We start from the raw sequence: 21290 nt of genomic DNA, 5'->3' as shown, positions 1-21290 counted from the left end.
CTCCCGCTATGGGCTCTTGAAAATTCATCTCTGAGAAAATGAATCAAAAAAAAAATTGTGCCAAGTCTTTTTAATTGATGAATAATTTATGGATGATCAGCAAGAACATCCATCCAGGCAGCTGATTAAATGAAAAGTATTTTGATAAGCAGAAAGTAACCACCGTTGGCCTCATAGGGAAATGAGAGCAGCCCCAGCAATCAATGCTAGTCTATATATTGACGAGTGTTGCCTAGTCTCTTCCCAGCAACCTATTTCCCCACCACATCCCCCTTTGTCACTGGCAGGAAAAGATACCTCCTCTGTGACTTTCTTTCTCCTGTCAAAATGATAGAGTTTAAATGTGGATAAAAAAGGCAATTAAAATAGATCTGTCACAAGCATGCTATCCCAGTGTGCCATCCTGATTTCCTTCTCTAGCGTGAACTGCTACCGAAGGATGGTAATTGAAATTTGTCAATGTTGACAGCTGATGACCAATATGGAGATTTTCATTACATATCCCTCCTGGAATGGAAAAGAGATGAGTGCATATTAAACTCCAGATGGAGGCAGCTGCAGGATAGGGAGATGCAGACACTGCTCAAGCCAGCAGTGCAATGCCTGGGAGAACCCTAAGACCCTCTGAAATCAGTTTGTATGGAAACCGAGATGCCGTTAGTTTTCTTCATCCTCCATCAGTGTAACCTCATTGATGTCAACGTTACCATTATCCTCGCAGCCCATTTATATTAATATCACCTGGAAGTTCTACCCAATAACCTTTGGCAGAGTCAGTTTGAAAAGGATATATGAGTTCTACTACTTCTTCAAGTTTGAGAATGTTGAGATTTTATAATATAGAAACTCAGGATTAATTTCTATTATTCATCTGCATTATTTTCTATTTTGTATGTGGTTTTCTTATTTATTGGAATCACTAAAAGAAATATGATTAATTATTTTATCTAAGTATAATTCTGCCAAAAGATACCAAGAAATCACCTTTAGTTAAAATTTTGCTGAGTTGTGGCATTGGTCCAGAATGATTATTCATTTAAGTGGATTTCTGGTGTATGAGACAGAAAGTAAAAGGGCTCTAAAGTTGTTGTGCAGTGTCTCAGTTAACTATTGTTGCATAACAAACTACCCCAAACTCAGTGGATGAAAACAACAACTTGTTTTTTATATCACATAAATCTGTGGGTCAGGAATTTGGGCAGGGCTTAGCTGGGTGATTCTTCAGTCCCACTTGGCACTGATGGAGTCCTCTCAATAACATCCAGCCAGCAGATGGCCTGGTCTGGGGAGTCTAAGATGGCTTCACTCACATTTCTGTTTGTATTAACTACATTTTCTTATTTTTTGTATTCTTGATGCTCTGGCCTCCTGGGCCTTGCTGACCTGGGAAACACTGCCCCTCCCAAGGCTAGCCAATGCCCAGAGATAGCAAACTACTTTCCCACAAGAGTACCTTTTATATGCAAACCAAGCAGTTCAAAGCCTATATCACCCACCGACCCCCTTTATTGGGCTCTCATAGAGCACTTACACCTGGGCCAATATTCCCCTGTCCTAATCACCCCACAGCCAGGTACCAGACAAAAAGGACCAGCCCCTATACCTAGAAGCCCGCTGAAATTATTCAAATTAGTCAATTTCCCTGCTTTCCCTGCCTCACCTATTCCTTCCTGCAGAAACCAAAATAAAGGCCCTCACCCAAGCTTTCCCCTCACTCTTTTTCCCTCTTGACCAGACCCAATGCTTCCCCATGTGGCCCTGCATGGGACTGAGTGCCTCTTCCTCTCAGGAACTATGAGTAACAAACTCTCTTTTCGATGGCAATCATCTCCTGATCTGTTGGCTTCACTATACCTGAGTAATAATGAAACCTACACTGAAATTAAAAAGCTTGGCATGGATGGCTGGAAGGCTGGGCTCTGCTGGAACCATCATGTGGAGCACCTACACATGATCTCAGAGCAGTCAGACTTCTTACATGGCAGCTCAAGGCTCCCAGATTGTTCAAAGATCCCTGGGCAGAAGCTGAAAGGTTTCCAATGACCTTGCCTTGTAAGCCTCAGAATGTCATTTCCTCTGAGCTGGACAAGTAAGTCACCAGGTTAGCCCAGATTCAATGGAGATGAATTAGACTGCATCTCTCAATGGACAGGGTAATAAAGAATTTTCAACCATCTTTAATTTACTGCAAACAAACACACTTTAGTCAAGCCTTTCTAGACCCCTAATTACAGATCAATGCTGTGATCATTCTAAAGGAATTCTAAGGGAAGTTGTTTCCTAATTTTGTGATTTCCTGGGGATTAGACAGTCTTATCCAGGAATTTTACCTAGTATTTCTGCATGGTTTCAGGCCCAGTTATATCAGATTAGTATAGTCACTGGTGCAGAAGGCAATAAATAAAAATAATTGGGGGTTGGGGGAGCTCCACTTCAGGAGATAAGCTCTGTCACATGCCTGTGATAAGAACGACACAAATAAATATATCTTCTGATTTCACGGAGGGAGGTATGACATTTTGATGATTATAAAGAGTTAGGAGACAGAAATAGAGGTGTGCAAATGCCCCTAATGAGACATTAGTGTTGGGATTGTATCCCATTTGTTTTCTAAACCACATGCTTTCTAAACATGTATTTGCATTTGGATGTAATGAGTGTAATTTGCTCTTACTGACCAAAATTACTTTAAATGTGAAAATGATGAAGCTTAAAAGTGAATAACTCAGCTGATCAATCACCAGCATGCTAATGGCCCCCTATTTAACCAGAAGTGCTTTCCCAGCCTCCAAAACTAGCCAGCTAAGAGCTGAGTCTCTTGCCAGGAGTGCATTTAGTATTCTTGGGTTCACTCAATCTCTGATGGAAATGTTGTCACCACCAAAGAGAGGTAAGAAAAATGCAAAAGAAGGCATGTTTTACTTTCACTTTCTTTAGCCTCATCCGTGACAAAGGACCTTTAGATGTGCACTGAAGCATTTTTTAAAATACTGTACCTATTTATTTTCTATCAGCATGTGGTAAAATATGAGTACACCTTGAATCTAATTACATAAAGAATATTGCCCAAGCAATTTCCTTATATTTCACTGAAAAAGAGCAGTGATGCTGCTGGACTACATTCAAGAAGTCATTGCTTTCCTATCAGCAGACAATTGTGCTATTTTACATAATCAGTATTCAGGAGACGGTCTTTTGCTAATAGGCAAAATCCTACAATGACAATTTAAATGGTTTGAAACATGCACAAGATAATTTGGAGTCACAGCTCTGCCAATTGCTAAACAAGTGCAGCAGGAATGTAGGCTCTCCAGCATCAAGAGTGCTGTTGGGGGAACAGCCTGTCCTGTTCGATCAAGGAAACTGCTCACATCAAGTCAGGAGCTCAAGCCAGCTAACATCACTGCAGACTCTTACTAGGGGAGATTAAGGGTTTTCACTGGATAACTCCATTGCTCACGATGGGCGGAACATAGAATAAGCAGATGGTTTTCTGTGGTTAAGAGTGCGAACTCAGGCTGGAATAAATAAAGGTCTCAGCTAGAGTTCCTGCGCTGCTACTAATTGGCTCTGTGAGCTTGGGTAAGTTGGTCTCTCTTAAATTGATTCTTCATCTGTTTAAAAAATAAAAACAGGACTTACCTCTTAAAGCTGTAAGGATCAATTGAAATATTACATGTAAGACAGCTCAAAGTCTGACAAATAGTAAGTACTTCATAAAGGGTATCTGCTGTTTCAAATGGGGAGTTAACATAATTTGGAAATGATGAACAGGCTTTGAGGGGGGTCAATTAATCTCTAGAAAATGTGACAAAATTCTAAATTTTTCTGGGAAGAGGTTTCATGGCTTTCATCAAGGTCTCAAATGGGCTCATAACAACAAAAAGAGTAATAATCACCACCTTATATATTTTCCAGTATAGAAAAGGCATATTTATGCAACTTCACCGATTATTCTTGATATTTTACTAAATAAAGTCACCATGCTAAGTTCTGAGGCTATAACAGTGAGTCTAAGTGCCTTCCCTTAGAGACATGAGTGTGGAGGGAGGGAGAACAGACATCAGCGACTCATCCATAAATAAATGTGAAATGTGATAAATATTATGAAAATGAAGAGCAGGGTGTATAACATACAGTAGGCGAAGCATACAGCAGAGGAAGTCAACCTAGATCAACGTTTAGATGGTTACTCTCAACCCCAACACTTGGGTAGGTTTGGCTCCTTGGGTTGGGGTACACGGACTCAGTCTCCTCACACTTGGCCAGGATGGATTAGAGCTGCTGGCTACAGCCCTAGGTCACATGGTTGGGTGCTGTATGCATCTACTGTTTCTCTTCAGGTGTCCTACCTGGTGCCCACATCCTCACCAAAACAAAACAGTGTTCCTACTGATTTGACTGAAGTCTAGATGTGTCGCATACTGGCTCTTTCCTCCTCTTTTAGAACTGACTTATTGCAAATCTCAGTATACTGGGAACATAACACACATTCATTTTTTCTAGCAACTACCTTCTACCATATTACTTCACCTCCCCTTTTCTCTATGGAAGCCAACGCTTTGCTTCTGTATAATATTTTTTGAATTATCATTTTAAAATGTCTATAGATATATATATATATATACAAATTTACATAAATGCATTAATAGATTACAGCATATTTGCTTTTTCTTGTGTGGTCTTTCATTTTCTTTTGCTTTTTACCACTTTGACCTCTCCCTCCTAACCACATCACTGCATATGGCATGTAGATAGAGAGATGTTGATATTTACAGAAATACAATCATATAACTAATACTTTTCTGCATATTGCTCTTCTTTTTTTTGATTGGCACCTGAGCTGACATCTGTTGTCAGTCTTCTTTTTTTTTTTCTTCTTCCCCCCAAAGCCCGCCAAGTACATAGTTGTATCTTCTAGCTATACGTCCTTCTGGCTCTGCTATACGTCCTCAGCATGACTTGATGAACTGTGCCCAGTTGGTGCCCAGGATCCGAACCTACAAAAGAAACCCTGGGTAGCTGAAGTGGAGCGCGTGAACTTAACCACTCAGCTATGGGACCGATCCCTGCATATTGCTCTTCTTAGTGACCAATGTCTCATGAACATTCCTCCAAGTCAATTATTGAACTCTAATTTTTTAATGGCTGTATACTATTCCATAGTATGGATATATTATGATTGCTTCAAATATTTTTCTAATATTAGATATTTACTTTTTCCAGAATTTTATACCATGAACAACTTTGCAATAAGTACCCCTCTCCATATATTCTTATATACTGGTAATTCGCAAGAAGGGATCTGCTTAGTCAAAAGTTATTTATCTTTGTAGTTTTAATAGCTACAGCCAGTTTATTTTCCAAAATGACTGAGCAATTCACATTTTGTTTCCACCCGTCCTCACAGGTACATGCGGGCTATACAGTGTTAGCTGCTGTACCTTATTTCCAACCCCCACCGTGCCTCAAAGAACTTCCTCCACCAGGAGTCGCATGAGTCACAATCCAACTTTCACCACCCTACTAAGACTATGCCTTGCATTCCATTTGATCATTTAACAAATATTTATTGCAGCCCTCCTATGTGCCAGTTACTTTGCTGGGCACCTCAAGATACCGAAGTAAACAAGAGAGCCGAAAGCAAGTATGAACAAACATTACCAAAGGTGAATTTGAGGTGCTGGGAAGAATGAACTAGAGAAAGGTCACCTAGTCTGGGGAGACTTTCCTGAGGGAAGAAATATTCAATTTTTTTCATTTCTAAACTCACTGCATCAGTTCCCATGGTTTCTGTAACACATGACCACAAATTTAATGGCTTAAAACAATAGGAATATCTTCTCTCCCAGTTCTGCTGGCCAGAACTCCAAAATCAGTTTCACAGGGCTGTTATCAAGGGATCAGCAGGGCTGTACTCCTTCTAGAGGCTCTAGAGGAGAACCTATTCTTTGCCTCTTCTAACTTCTGATGGCTGCTGGCATGCCTTGGCTTGTGGCTGCATCATTCCAATCTCTGCCTCTGTGGTAACATTGCCTTCTCCATATCCGTGTATGTCAAATCTCCCTCTGCCTCTCTCTCATAAGAATACATGTGACTGCCTTGAAGAACCACATGGAACAATCCAGGATAGTCTCCTCATCGCAAAATCCTTAACTTAAACCCATCCACAATGCTTTTATTTGCCCTATAAAATAATATTTCACAGTTTCCAGGGATTAAGACATAGATATCTTTAGGGAGAAAAGGAGGAGCATTATTCAGCCTACCACACTCATTTATTTAATTTTTACATTGAATTCATATTCAAAGATTCCTATTTTGAGTGAGGAAAAAATAGTATATACCCTACCCATGATTTTGTAAAAGTAATACAGGCAGTGACAACGAAAGAGCATAAGATCTTGATCCAGAATGCTTGGCTGGGTGGAGATCTGAAGCACTCACTCCATTACCCTAACCCCTGGTTTTGCTTTTTTTGAACCACTAACCATGTCCCAGGGATTGTGTTGTTATATTTGAAATAAAGAAGGTAATACTTGCAAAGCACTTAACATTTATATATAGGAGCAGTAAATGATTCGATGCTCCTAGTTAAGTCCATTTTTCTTGCAATAGTCGAGCTCCAAGTACTAACATGTATTGTGTTTCTCCTCGAAGTTTAAAAAATAATTTTCCATTGTCTGTCCCCCCTTTTGGATTCAGTCTTTCCAGTCCTTTATTTTCTCCAGCTGATCCATTATGTTCCCAGCTTTGTCTTAAGAACTGCATAATCAAGTTTCCTGTTTGCCTGGCACTCAAGCTCTGATGAATGAGGATACTGTCTAATTATTTGTTTGCTTATTTACTTTCTAAATATTTATCAAATGTTATAAAATTTTTATGAACTAAATCAATTATTTAGAACCCTAAAGTGACAGAATTATTTGTTTTTCTACTTTCTATATTAAAGAGAAAGATAAATTCTCCCCAAACTTGTTCTTATTAAGTACTTAGTAAAAACAAAACTCAAATAATTTAACATTGCATGTGTATGTGTGTGTATGCTTTTAAGTTGGCACAGATCTACCCATTCTCTTATAATAGGCAATTTCTAGTTGACATTTGCATTTGATAAGAAACAAGCTATCGGTTAGCCATGACAGACATTGCTAGTCAATCGCTGATGCATTCTTTTTAGCTGAGATTTGGTTTCAGAGTCCTGAATGGGACATTCCAGCCATCACCAGTTTATCAGAGCTGGCATCTGAGGGGTAACCTCTTTACCATTCCTGGATAGACTCATTCTTTTGACTTTACTCTGCATTTGAAATATCGCGATAAATTTACCCAGGTAAATGTTATGGGCAATATATTCCCATCCCATGGTAATTTCACACGAAATACATGCTTTTAAGCATACTTTTATTGGACATATAACCCAATGTGCCACTTCATTCAGCCAAGTTACTTTTCTTGATTAACGTTTAAGGATAATAATAGTCAGAAATAAGAAAAAAGAAAAAGTCATGTTCTGTTTCCCCTTTGGTATACATGTATTTTTTCTTTTCTTCTACTCTCTGGTATGTTTTTTTCTCTTTCTTCCTAAACAAAATAATAATAATAAAAAATATTCATAGTTTTAAACAAATATGTAGCATTTAAAATTCTCTTTGCAGCACTTTGAGATGTTTTAAGTCTAACAAAAAGTGAAAATGTGTTTTGAAGTACTTTATAGTAATGAATTAATGGTATTGTTTACCTCATCAGCACAAGAAATCCGATAGATCTTGAGGTGAAAGACAAAACACTCCTACGGGAAGGCAGATGACTGACACCTCAGAGGAGTACAGGAAATTAAAAACTTCACAGATGAAATTGACAACTTGTTTTAAAACTTAAATGTTAATTCCCTTGCGAGTGAGTCACAAGAAAGTGACTAAAGACTGAAAGTGACAAAAACTGAAATCTTATATGTAAAACACAAACCCAAATCACTTTTGGTGACTCACCTTCCTAAACAGTAGCAATACACTTTAGACCAGTCCTCCCTCCAGCTGTGACTTACACTTTTGTTGGAAGAGGTTATGGAAAGGATGTGACCGCCTCTTGACCCATGAGCTGAACCGGGGCAATTGGAGGCTCCTCACCCTCTCCCCTGTCCTTGGAATGTAGGCTCTGCCCACCATTCCTGCGCTAGGAGCAATTTCAAGGACCAGCCTTGATAGAGTAAAAAGTTGAAACCATCTGGACTGAATACAGTCCAGAACCCAGTTAAGGCCTCTATATAAACTTAAGATTCTGGTGGGCAGGAGCAGAGATCTACTCATCCTGCAGCTGCTCAAGACAAGCCTTGCCTGTAAGTTTCCTTGTTTATTAAACCTGCCACCTAACAATCTGGAGTGGTCTGCTTCTTTCTTCAGTCTCTCCTTGTCCTCCATGTATGGGGGGCCAGTTTACAAAGCAACAGCTTTGCAGATAAATAGGTCTGGACCCAAATTCTGTTCCATGCATGATTAATTGGTAACCTTAAACAAGTCACTTTGCCTCTCTGAGCTTCCTGTTCTCCTAATTTGGTAAAAAGGAAAACGTGACACTGTCTGTGTAAAGCACGTAGCACAGTGCCTGGCGCTATAGTACAAACTCATGAAACGTTAGCTTTCTTCTTCCTGGGGGATCATTTGCCTTGTGCTGGGGAAGGTCAAGGAGACTCCCTGGAATTCAAGTACTCAAGTTCTTGTAATGTCCAATGATTTCCTAACAGAGATGACTGGGAGGTGCTAATTTTATAAATGTTAAACTGATTTCTGTGCCCTCTGATCAGTGGGTTGGTTTTCTGAGATTCAAATTATCTTAATTTTGGACATGAATTTAGAAACTTCCCGTTTCTAGCCACCAAATTGTTAGGACTGATTTTTTTTTTAATATTTTTAAAATTTTTCCTTTTTCTCCCAAAGCCCCCTGGTACATAGCTGTGTATTTTTAATTGCGGGTCCTTCTAGTTGTGGCATGTGGGATGCCACCTCAGCATGGCCTGATGAGTGGTGCCATGTCCCCGCCCAGGATTTGAACCAGCAAAACCCTGGGCCACTGAAGCAGAGAGCGTGAACTTAACCACTCAGCCATGGGGCCGGCCCCCAGGACTGATGCTTTTAAAATCAATATTAAACCTTGGATAAGTTACATCCCCTCTCTGGGTATCCATTGTGGTGACACTATGGTCTGATACCTTATACCATTTAGACCCATTAAGGGCTGCTACTGATGGAGATAAAAACCATCAAACAAGTGGAGGGGTCTGGACCTTCAAAATACCCCTAATCCCCACCCCTCAAGCAGAGTAGTTTCAGTCTTATATGTTATATGCTATAAGTTTCTGTGTAAGATGATTTGAAAAGGGTTTTATAAATGAAAAAAATTTTAAATCAGTGCTTTAAGTGAGCATTCTCTCTGCCTGGTCTTACCCTTCCTACCTCTCAGGTCCCATTCCAGGCTATTCTCTTCCTTACTCACTTTAGCCACGTTAACAGTCTTTCTGTGTCTTAAATATGCCAAGCTCTATCCTGCCTTAGGAAATTTTCACATGCTATTTCTTCTGTTTGGAAATCTCTTTCCACCACTTTTCAACTGGCCAATAAAGGCTAAACCTTTATTCTTTGGGTCTGTGCTTATTTATCTCATGTTCAATGAGGTCTTCCTTGTATCACTACCCTCATCTAAATTAGTCTTTCCCAAGAGCTGACAGATAAAATACAGGACACCTAGTTAAACTTGAATTTCAAATGAACATCAAATAAATTTTGATGCTTCATACTTATACTGAAAGATTATTTGGTGTTTATCTAAAATTCAAGTTTATCTTGGCATCTTGCATTTTTATTTGCTCAAAATTGGTCCCAGAGCACACGGAGAGAGGAAAGTGACTCTGGATGGTTTCAGTCCACCTACATTTCACCTCATAAAGCTTAAATTACCATTTCTCAGACCTCCTTCATGTTGGGCTCTAGATATGAATTAGCATCTAACAATTACATATACTCGTGCAAGATTTGGGCAATGAGGGTGAGACAGAGACTAACTTCTTGTGGCTCTTGGCTTTTGTTGCTGGCAAGGAAGACCACGAAAATGTGAGGTTTGACACAGCAGCCGTCCACTGTCATTGCCCAATCTCTTGGATGTCGGGAAGCAGTTGTAATGGCAGTGCTCCAAGAGGCTGCCTGCTTCCAGCATGGCTCCAGGGCAGCATCTAAAGTTGTACTTTCCTAGGGGAGAGTTCTGTATCATTCTTGGAATCACTACAGGGGTTCAGCCTAGAACCAATTTTTCCAGGCTCTCAAACAATTTTATCTAATCCCCTACCTTAAGCTTCCTCATACTTTAAATACTTACAGTGGATTCTGTTTCCTGCACTGAATCATGATGGATATAGCAAGCAATCAGCAGACCTCAAATATGATTCTAGGCCTATTTGGCCCTAAGTCTTTCTTTTTCTACCATACTGCACTGTGTATAATTTTTATTTTAAAAGAAAAGCAGTTTAAATTTTCTCTTTATTTCCATCAGAGTTGATGGAAAAGTCTATTGCATAGATAGGTTCTAATAAGAAGGATTGTAATAAAGAGTCTGACTCCATGTTTTCATCTTTGACTGCTGCTAGCTTTTCAGCCTCTCCCTCTCCCTTCTCCTTCTGCCTCAATCTGGTGAAGCTGATACTAAAGCCCCTCCTTTGGTTCTGATGAGAGTTTCAAACCACTTGCAGAAGCCCTCACTCCATCCCTATAGCCCTAATTACCATAGAAACTCAAAATTGTCTCTTTTTCTTGTTCTCCCATGCCATTTTTGGACCAGGTTGGGGGTCTGCCCTGATTTTCCAAGAAAGTCCTATTATATGAGTAATAAACCTTTTCATACCCTCTTGGTGTCCTATAGCATCGTTGTCTTGACATGCAAATCGAATTTTGGATGGGGGTCCATCCTGACAGAGTGACCATAACAATGATTATAGGTGTTTGTCAAGTTCAGACTGCTATAACAAAATAGTGGAGACCAGGCAGCCTAAACAGCAGAAATTTCTTTCTCACAGTTATGGAGGCTGAGAAGTTCAAGATCAAGGTGTTAGCTGATTTGATTCCTGGTGAGAGCCGTCTTCCTGGTTTGCAGATGAACACCTACTTTCTGTGTCCTCATGTGACAGAGGAAGAAAGAAAGAAAGAGAGAATCTCTTGTGTCTCCTCTAATAAGAACACTAACCCCATTTACGAAGCCTCCCCCCTCATGACTTAATTACCTCCTAAAGGCCCCACCTCTAAATGCCATCACATTGGGGACTGGGACTTCTACATATAAATTTAGGAGGTGACACAAACATTCAGTCCTCAGCAGAGTTATAACATTCCTAGAAATAATTTAAGTAGTAAATTAAAAAAGGAAACAAAGAAAAAGCAAGACTATCTGGTCTAACTGGAGGTAAAGCTGATTCACAGATAAAATTTCTTAGGACAAAACAGCTTTATTTGAAGAACCCTTGCCTAAGAACATATTATGTGAAATATCTATGCATTAAAAACTTTTATGTGAAATCCAATTGTGATTCATTCTAATAGCTTCAATAGAAATGCAATTATTTCCCCCATCCAAGCGTTTTCAGAAACAGCCATCGTGTTAAAGAACAGTCTCAATGCACAGGCAATATGAGGTTGTTAAATATTTTAACTACTGAGTGAGTGACTAAGAATTAATATTTCAGGTTTAAAATTCATTGATTATTGGATTTCTGCTATCTAGTCATTATAAATCAATGATTAATGTGATTGCCATGGAATATCTTTTGGTTAAGAAGTTGATAAATCTAACAACTTAAGCAGGGGCATACATACCACTCAGAGATATCACAGCATTTCAAAGTGACTTTGAAAGAAGACAGCACCTCTCCATTGGAGAGCTACTTATGTTTCAGCAAAATGAAACAATATCACAAAGTTTTAGATCTAGATAGACCGTTTGGAAGCTCTAAATAGACTTTTAAGCCCTAGCTACAAAAGAGGAAATGATTCACAGAAGTGTGGAGTCCAGCAGCCTCTGGGTGAAATTGCTGGTGCTACATGAGCACCAGACCCTATAACCTTTAGCCCAATGCTCTTACCCCTTAAATACTTCTCCAGGAATTTTGATGGGAAGCAAACAGTCCTGATGCTAGAGAACATAATTTTGGCATCTTTTAATATAAGGTCTATTAGATAAATCCATTTCTCTAGTCAAAAAAATTCGTTCATACACTCTCATCTTGTAAACAGGGTTGCTGCTAGCCTATATGGCATCTTTATGCAAGTAGAAAAAGCCATCTCCTTTGAGCCAATGCAGCAAGATGCAAATGAACCATGCTGTCAGCGCCCAGGGACCCCTCAATGGGGTGCCTTTGTGTAATGTACAAAGCGCCTGTCATGCCCAGTAGCATGAGATTACGAAATCTCTCTCTCTCCTCTCTCTCTGTCTTTCCTGTGTAAGTGTGTGCGTTGCTCACTCTTTCCTCAGATCTTCCCCTAAATCACTCCCCCACCCACCCCTACACATACCGTCCTTCTCTTCAGTATCATTTTTAATTTGGTGTAGTGTTGTTCATGTTTTTAATTTACGCTTTTCTTACATGCACTGTGAGCGGCAATATGCAGTGTAATGACTTAAAGCATGCGCTCCAGAGCCAGACAGCTTAGGTTTGAATCCCACCTCTGTAATTTACTAGGTATGGACTATGTCAATTTACTTAACCTCTTTGGGCCTCAGTTTCCTCATCTGCAAAATGGCAATAACAATAGCACTTTCCTCATAGGAGTGTTGTTAAGATTAAGTGAGTTAATACATGTACAGCATTTTAAACAGTCCCTAATAGATTTCTAGAGAAATGTTTGCTCTTGCATTATTCTCATGCTTCCTAAGCCTGAATTGCCTATGAGAGTTTCCATATGAATCAGGCAGGGTGTCTAACCTATGAGATATGAACATAGCAAACACAATGGCTCCCAGAAACTCAATGACCAAGAATCTGTTCCTCCATTGGACAGAATGCAGGGAAATGATTTAGAACATGAACCCTAATGTGAAAAGGGCCATAAGGAGGCTAGGGAGGTAGGAGGCTGCTCCACAGAATGGGAGTGAATGTCCTGTCACAGGCTTCAAAGTCATGAGACCTTGTCAGGGTGTTTCATTGCTGTGGTCAGCAGAATAATGCCCCCCACCAAAAAAATGTCCACATCCTACTCCAAGACCTGTAACTGTGGTACCCTACATGACAAAAGAAACTTTGCAGATTAGTTTAAAGATATTGAGATGAAGAGATACCCTGGATTATCCGTGTGGTCCAAGTGTAATCACAAGGGTCCTTATAAGGGAAAGAGGAAGGCAGAGAGATTTGAAGATGCTATGCTGCCAGCTTTGAAGATGGAAGAAGAGGCCCACAAGTGAAGGAATATGGGTGTCTCTAGAAACTGGAAAAGACAAAGAAACAGATTCATCCCTAGAGCCTGCATAGAAAGAATGCAGCAAGCAATTCCAATACCTTGATTTTTGCCTCAAGAGGCATGTGTTGGACTTCTGACCTACTGAACTGTAAGATAACATATGCGTGTTGTATTAAATCGGTAATTTGTTTCAGCATCAATAGGAAACTAAAATAGTCACCCAGTGGTTCTATGTTCTATGATTCTTTTTGTTCCACTAATAAACGCAGTTAAGTGCCATCACTATATGTATCTACTGTGAAGATGCTAAGGAACTAAGATGCCAGGCCATGTGAGGGCCGTCAGTATTTGTCCAGTCAGTACTTCTGCCAGCATTAGACATCTATTTTTTAAATGCCCTCTCCTAAACAGTCAAGAAAAAGATTTGGTCTCACTTTCAATATTTGGTTGAAACTTACTTATACAAATGTTTTCTGTGAGGTATTTGAATTCTCAAGTTCTTTGTCTCAGCTTATAGAAGGAAAGCTGTGCCTCTTGCTAGTAGAGGAAGAGGAAATATTTTGAAATCAAGGAAATTCTTTTCTTAAATCCATAGTCCAGGCCAAAGTTACCCAGAAGATAAATTGCCCTTATCCCACTGGTTCAGATGGTGTTGAGGGTTTCTAAATCGACAAACTGTCTTCCCAGGCCTTTGTTAATCTTGACCCAATAGTCTGGTGAACTAAATTAATCTCTTAGCTCATTTCTCATCCCAACATAGCAAGGTGCTTGGTACTAAGGATACATTTTCATTGTTCCTCTTCCCTTCACGTTTAGCTCCATCTTTGAACCAATTTCCTGATCTCTGAGCTATGCAGTAGATGAGTGATCAACAGCAACCACCTTCTACTCCAGCCAAGAATTTCCTGACCTGCATTTCACCAAGTCCTGAAACTCAAGGTTCTTTCAAGGAAGCAGTAAGGAAGTTAAAGGTATAGGATGGGAGACATGACATTTGACCCTGAGAAATGCATATAGAGGTCCCCACTTCTGAAGAGCAAATCCAAGTTGTCTGCCTTATAACATAGCTAATGTTAGCTGCTGTGTGATGATTTTATTAAATTCACTCCAACAAACATTGATTGAGACCTCACTCTGGGCAAAGAATAATGATAATTAAGTTACACATGGCATTGGGGAAACTGCTGACATTTGTGTTGATGATAGATACTAAAGAATTAACAAAATTAGAAGGGAAAACCTAAAAAAAATTGCTGTGGTGGTATAAGAGTAATACTAATTACAGTAATTTATGGGAACTGCTTATCACTAATGCCTAATTATTATGCAGCACAATCATGATTATGCATGCCATTAAATGTGTGTTTGAAGGACTTTGGTGTGTGTTGTATTAGATTAGATTAAAACAATGAAATATAAACATGCATGCTCAGTCCTCATAATGTGTTACTCAGGCAGTAATTTGTCATTTGCTCACAATTTTTAAAAATGAGAGAAAAATACTTAGCCTGTGAATAAGATAGCTTGGTTCTTTTATACCAGGGAAACTATAAATTGATTAGTCCACTTGATTCCCAAAATGAGTTCCCTATCATTGCCGTCAAGAATCGTAGTGTGTTTTTTTCCTCCCAGGCTTTCTTATAAATAATTTTAATTCCCCTTTTTCAGCATTCTATTCCAGAATAAATGCAACTCTGAGAGGCTCATTATCTTGATAGTTTGCAGAGAGAATGAGACAGATGGAATGAGTCTTACCAAGCTCTGTGTGGTCAAACCAATCCATCCAGCTATTTGGAGATTACTTAGCAATTAGACCAGGTCTCAAGCACTTCAGGTTCAGTTAAAATAACAGAGTAAGACAGTATTAGTGTTAATGTGGTTGAACCATGCACAAGGTGACCTTTATGTCCCACCTCAAAAATTCAATGAGAACTTCTGGCAGAAAACAATTTAGAAATGAAGAACAACCTCCAATTCTACAAGACTGTATTCTGCCTCAATTTACTCTTTCTTTCAACCAAAAACTACTAGAGATATATTATGTGTCAGGCACTGTGCTACGCATTGGGAATGCAGATTCATAGACTTAACCACCCCCTCTCCCCTGCCGAAATGTCATAGTCTAGTAGTAGGAATTTCTATGAGGTCTACAGAAATGTAGTAACAGAGTTGAGGGTACTTCTGTGTACACGACCCTAGCTGTATAAACAAGAAAATGAGTATGAATGATTAACTTAGCAAGGCTATAAAAGAAACTAAAGCTGGATTCATTAAAGCCAGATAAATACATACCTCTTTCACCTTTCCATCCCATCTCCACACTCAATTTCTGCAGCCAGAAGTGCTCCAGTCTTCACCACCACTAACTCTCTTTTCTGTTCCATGAATTCAACTGCAGCAGCAGCAGCACATGAAGCCCCTGAAAAATAAGGTGCAGCGACATAAAATAACATATATTCTATTTGAATCTCTGGAGCCAGTTTTTCCAGTAAACTACAATTCTTTCTATCCATTCTCTACCCTCTGCCTTCCCAGACCCATCACTGACGGGAGGCAATCCTATTCACCAACCTCCTCCTTCAGTCAATGGATTAATGAAAATGAATCCTCTTAGCCCCCCCCCCATCCCACTGTTATTTATCACTGGAATCTTATTCCTAGAAACTCCGTCCCACCCCTCTTTACTCTTCCCAGGTCTTTCCTTCAGTTGGACCAGCCAATGGGACTTTCAGGACCCATACTTTAGCCTCCCCTTCAAACAGTGCTCTAATTTCCCTCCTAAGTGAATCCCGGTTTTCACATTTGGGGAGGGGGCAGACCTTTTCTTGCAACCCACGGCAATAAAAGCAATTTCTCCCACTCCGCTTGACACCCAGGGTGAGCAGAATAGATCAGACTATTTAACTCTCATCACCATTTTTGCTGGCAATCTTGACCGTAGGATGGCTACAACATCTCTAAGGGTGGGAGGATATATATATCAGATCTTGTATATACATGATCTGATATCTTTCTTGTAAGAATTTGTGAGATGTGATTGTACATTTGCAAGGACTTGGTTTGCAAGGACCATTGATGTTCAACACTGATGTTCTACCATCTCTCAATGATTTTTCTCACTTAAAGATTACACCACCCATTAATATGGACTCATTGGGTTTGATTGTGCAAGTTGTGCCATGTACAAAACCTGTGCCATATCCAGATGTAAGAGCTAAAATCCAACTAAACCACCACTACTTAAAATCTGAGCCATAGCCTAAGGCAGCATCAGGATTTTCTAGTCAAGCAAAGGCAATATATGCTAGTTATCATCCTGCTTTTATACTACCCTCTTCTCAATCTCATTATCATCTTCTGAATTCCTATAACTTATGTACCTATGCATAACCTTCCAGGCCACCACATCCTTAAAATGCCAACCTCACAGCTCCTTGACTCTCTGAACTCCAATAATCCTCAAGTTCATTTCATTTGGTTTGCCATACCTTGAAGCTTGTCATTATTTGAAATTTCTCCACCTCAAAGATCTAACCATCTGAATTTTCCCACTTTGACTATGCCTTTCATATTTCCACTTCCTCTACTCACTCACTGTATTGTGCATATTCTTCTTATTCTTCTTCCCGCTTGTTACCTCTAGTTCTTCAGTCCCTCTTTATCTCTACAATATATGTGGCTCTCTTCCATATTCACTTGCCTCCCTATCTAGTCTTGGTCAATTACTCCACTCATTGTCATAATACTCATTTGAATGTCCATATCATTTCTTTGTATTGCTTCATTATATCCAAACCCTGAATAGCTTGCACTACTTATACTCAAGGCAGCCAAGTATTAGTGGGAAGAATTTCACAGCCAGTCTTCTTGAGTTGACTTCCATCCATCCTCAATTAGGCTTATGGTTCTACTACTAGTTAAACATTATTGACTATATTTTACCAAGAGGACATACTTAAAATCTGTGTCTCCGTTTCCTCAACCATAAAACGGGAATGATAATATGTATGATAATAACAATATAAGTTACCTAAGCCAGTGCTTTACATCCTTTAGATTGTTAGGGTGTTAATAAGTATTTGTTCTTTATTTTTCTGCTGCAGGAGTCAACCCAAGACAAACCTAAAACTTGGGCCTGCTGGTAGATGCTCCTGATAAATTGGTCTTTGACTCATCAAATATCACTGAAACACTCAGAAAATTACTGTGATAATCACCAGTGGGTGGACAAGTGGGCATGTGGATTGAGACTTAAGAGTTTGGAGAATCTATGAGAGTGTAAAAGAGATTGACAGAAATGGCAAAGGGGTCTTATATTCTTCATTTTCTGTGTTAAATTTGCATGTCTATATTTTTTGCTGTTGAGTGAGGCTTTACTAACTTTATACCTATTTCAAGTTTTTCATCCATCACGTTACTGCACTGTTGTAACAAATATGCATCTACTATCTTCTACCATCTCTCCCTCAAAATGTCATTCCATCTGTATGTATACACTTTCCTTACTCTCAATTTTCAAACAGAGATAAAAAATCTTTTTTTTTTTTAATTTATTTATGTTTTGCTGGGAAAGATTCAGCCTGAGCTAACTTCTGCTGCCAATCTTCTTCTCCTTTTTTTTCCTCCCCAAAGCCCCAGTGCATAGTTGTATATCCTAGTTGTAAGTCCTTCTAGTTCTTCTGCGTGAGCCACCACCACAGCATGGCTACTGACAGATGGGTAGTGTGGTTCTGCAGCCAGGAACTGAACTGAGCCACTGAAGTGGTGAGAACACCAAACTTTAACCACTAGGCCATCAGGGCTGGCTCAATAATCCTTTTTCAAGTCTAAAATTTTGACTTCATTTTATTCCAACACCCCTTCCAGAACATTAGTGCCTTGCATCTTCATTCGTTTCTTCTCTGTTAGATTCTTTCCATGAGACTACAGATTTTTCATTATCATTTAATGTTTTAGACTTTTTACATATAATACCATCCCCATTGGTGATTTCTAGCCTGCAAACAAGTGCCACCTCTTCTCTGAAGCTATTATTTATTCCCAAGTTAACAGGTATCATTACATCTGCTGAAATAGTACATCAACCCCTCTAAAACATTTGCACGGCTCTTCAACTACAGATAACTACAAAATAATATATAACATGAAACTTTATAGTAGTTGAGGTTCCTTTGAAAAAGGATCTATGGTTATTGACTTTCATAATTACCAATAGTGGGATTTCAATGAAATTGTTGTATGAATCAAATTCCCATCACATTTCACTAAGAATAGAAAGAGTAGGTTGTTTGGGTTAAATAATGACAGCTGCTCCAAAGGTGTTCCGTTTCCCCCTACTGAATTGACCCACTGTTTTGGGTCCTGAGAAAAGTCAAAGACAAAACCCAACACTTATTTCCATTTGAATAAAAAACTCTGTTCCTCCTTTGTACTCTACTCTACAGTTAACACTTCACTTCCGACACAAGATAAAAGAATTTTTTTTCCACACGGACCAAGTCTTCAACACCAGCTGAGTATCCTACAATTCAATTCAATTCTGACACTGTCTACTTGGAGTTAACTTAAGATCCCAGAGGTTAAGGGCTCATCCCACAGTAATGCCCCCACTTCAGATGCCAATTGCAAGTCTGGCCCTCTCTTACTTCTGAATGACTAGCTATAAATCAGAGGTCCTCATTTACCTCTTCCTGGGGTTTGATAATTTGCTAAAGCATCTCACAGAACTCAGGGAAATACATTTACCAGTTTATTGTATAATGAAGGATATAGATAAAAGCCCGATGAAGAGGTATATAGGACAAGGTACAGAGGGATCCCACGTGCAGGAGTTTCTGTCCCAGTGGAGTTGGGGTGTACCACTCTCATGGTACATGTATGTGTTCACCAACTGGGAACCTCTCTGGAGTCCGTACTTTAGAGATTTTTATGGAGGCTTCATCACAAAGGCACGATCAATTATTAATTCAATTTCCAGCCCTTTTCTTCTCCCCAGGGGATAGGAAGTAGGGCTGAAAGTTCCAAGTTTCTAATCATGGCTTGGTCTCTCTGGTGACTAGCCCCATCCAGGAGCTATCCAGGAACCTACCGAAGTCACCTTATTAGAACAAAAGATGCTCCTCTCACCCAAAATATTCCAAAGGATTTAGGAAGTCTGTGTAAAATTCTCACATCACCCCTATCGCTCTGAAGTTACAAGGGATTTAGGAGCTCTGTGTCAGAAAACAGAGGCAGAGACCAAACCTGTATTTCTTACTACGTCACAGTCCAGCCCTTGGTCTCTGGCCACGGACCCCTTACAGCAAAACAATATACAACTCAAAAGCTACTGGTGCATTACTAGAACCCCAGGCGGTCATTAACATCTAATACATCATAATGTTGTATGAAAATGTCTCCCAGGGTGAGGTCACTCAGGTCTGGAGGCTTCCATTTGATCTTGTCATGTTCCCAAAACAGGAGTGGTCTCAGCAATATATGGACCTCACTTTTTCAGGAAACTGACTTAATTGAGCTAAGAGACAATATTATCTCTTGCTCTGAGCCTCTTTCAAGGTCTTAATGTAATATTAGATTTTCCTCATTACATAACCCATTTATTCATTACTTTTCCCTCAGCTACAATTCCTCCTTCTCTCCATTTTTACCAAACTTGTCTATCTTTGGAAGGGATATTCAGTTCAGCCACTATGCTGGTCTGGATTGCAGGCAGCAATACTCATGAAGCACACCATTCTCTTAGTTTTAAATATAAACAAGTTAAGAGGTGAAGTGTTAAAGATGAAGCCAGAATGAGGCAAATTTGAAAAATGCTTAAATTAGCACCCGATTAATTAAAACAAAATAGGATGTGGGTGAGAAGGATATTTTGCAAGACTATAAAGTGTATCTTTAAACAATTGTATCTGAGACTCAAAATCAGAACTATACTGGATTGATGCAACTAGCTATAATTGCCATAACTATCCTCAAAATAGCACATAAATGATGATAAAATTATAAACCTACGTTTGGAGTCACCTTATGAAATTCAGAGCATTAGATTTATACATCACCCAGCCACAAACAAAACTATAGACTGACCTCAATCTTATGTAACTGACTACTTTTCTCTATCAACTCTCCATGCTTAAAAACTAAAAATTCATATTTTTCTTAAAATGTCCTCAAGTTTTAATCTCTATCTAGGAGAAAGCTAAGCCTGACAAGAGTCAAATATATAAATTTTTTTTCAATTTGTTTTTATTTTTTTCTAAGGAAAGAAACATTTAAACATGACAGAGTTTAATAGCTTAGTGAGCGAGGGAAATAAATGCCAGCCAGGAAAATATTGGCTCCTCAGTAATACTCCTGATAAGCTTCCGTGCCTGTGAATCTCTTGGGCCAGTTGAATAACTTTAGGATTTACACAAAAGCCAGGGATCTAAATGATAATGATGGGTTACTATTTACTTTGAGATATGGAGGTCCAAGAAAAACACAAATGACCTAGAATATGTAAGAGGAAAATTGATACATAAAAATTTACAATAAATTATAATGAAAACTACGTACAGAAATTAGAATATTGACACAAAACCAGGTCAGATATGACTCTACAAATAATGCAGAGAAAAATCTTTTTTTTAATCGGAGAACTCAGATCAGTATAAGTGCAATTATACTGATAAGTTTTGAAAATGTAAATGAATTAAGTTTCAGAGCATATTTTTAAAAAGAGAAATGGAATTACCAGGTCAGAAAGTATTGGAATGCAAATATCTATACATCCATAAAATTTCAGTATTTTGGCCAGATACAGCACCAGTGGGACCTGCTATGCTCTGAATGTTTGTGTCTCCCCAAAATTCATGTATT

Source organism: Equus caballus, chromosome 24 (genome assembly GCF_041296265.1).
Source record: "Equus caballus isolate H_3958 breed thoroughbred chromosome 24, TB-T2T, whole genome shotgun sequence".
Classification (NCBI taxonomy): domain Eukaryota; kingdom Metazoa; phylum Chordata; class Mammalia; order Perissodactyla; family Equidae; genus Equus; species Equus caballus.
This window is presented reverse-complemented; position numbering follows the sequence as displayed.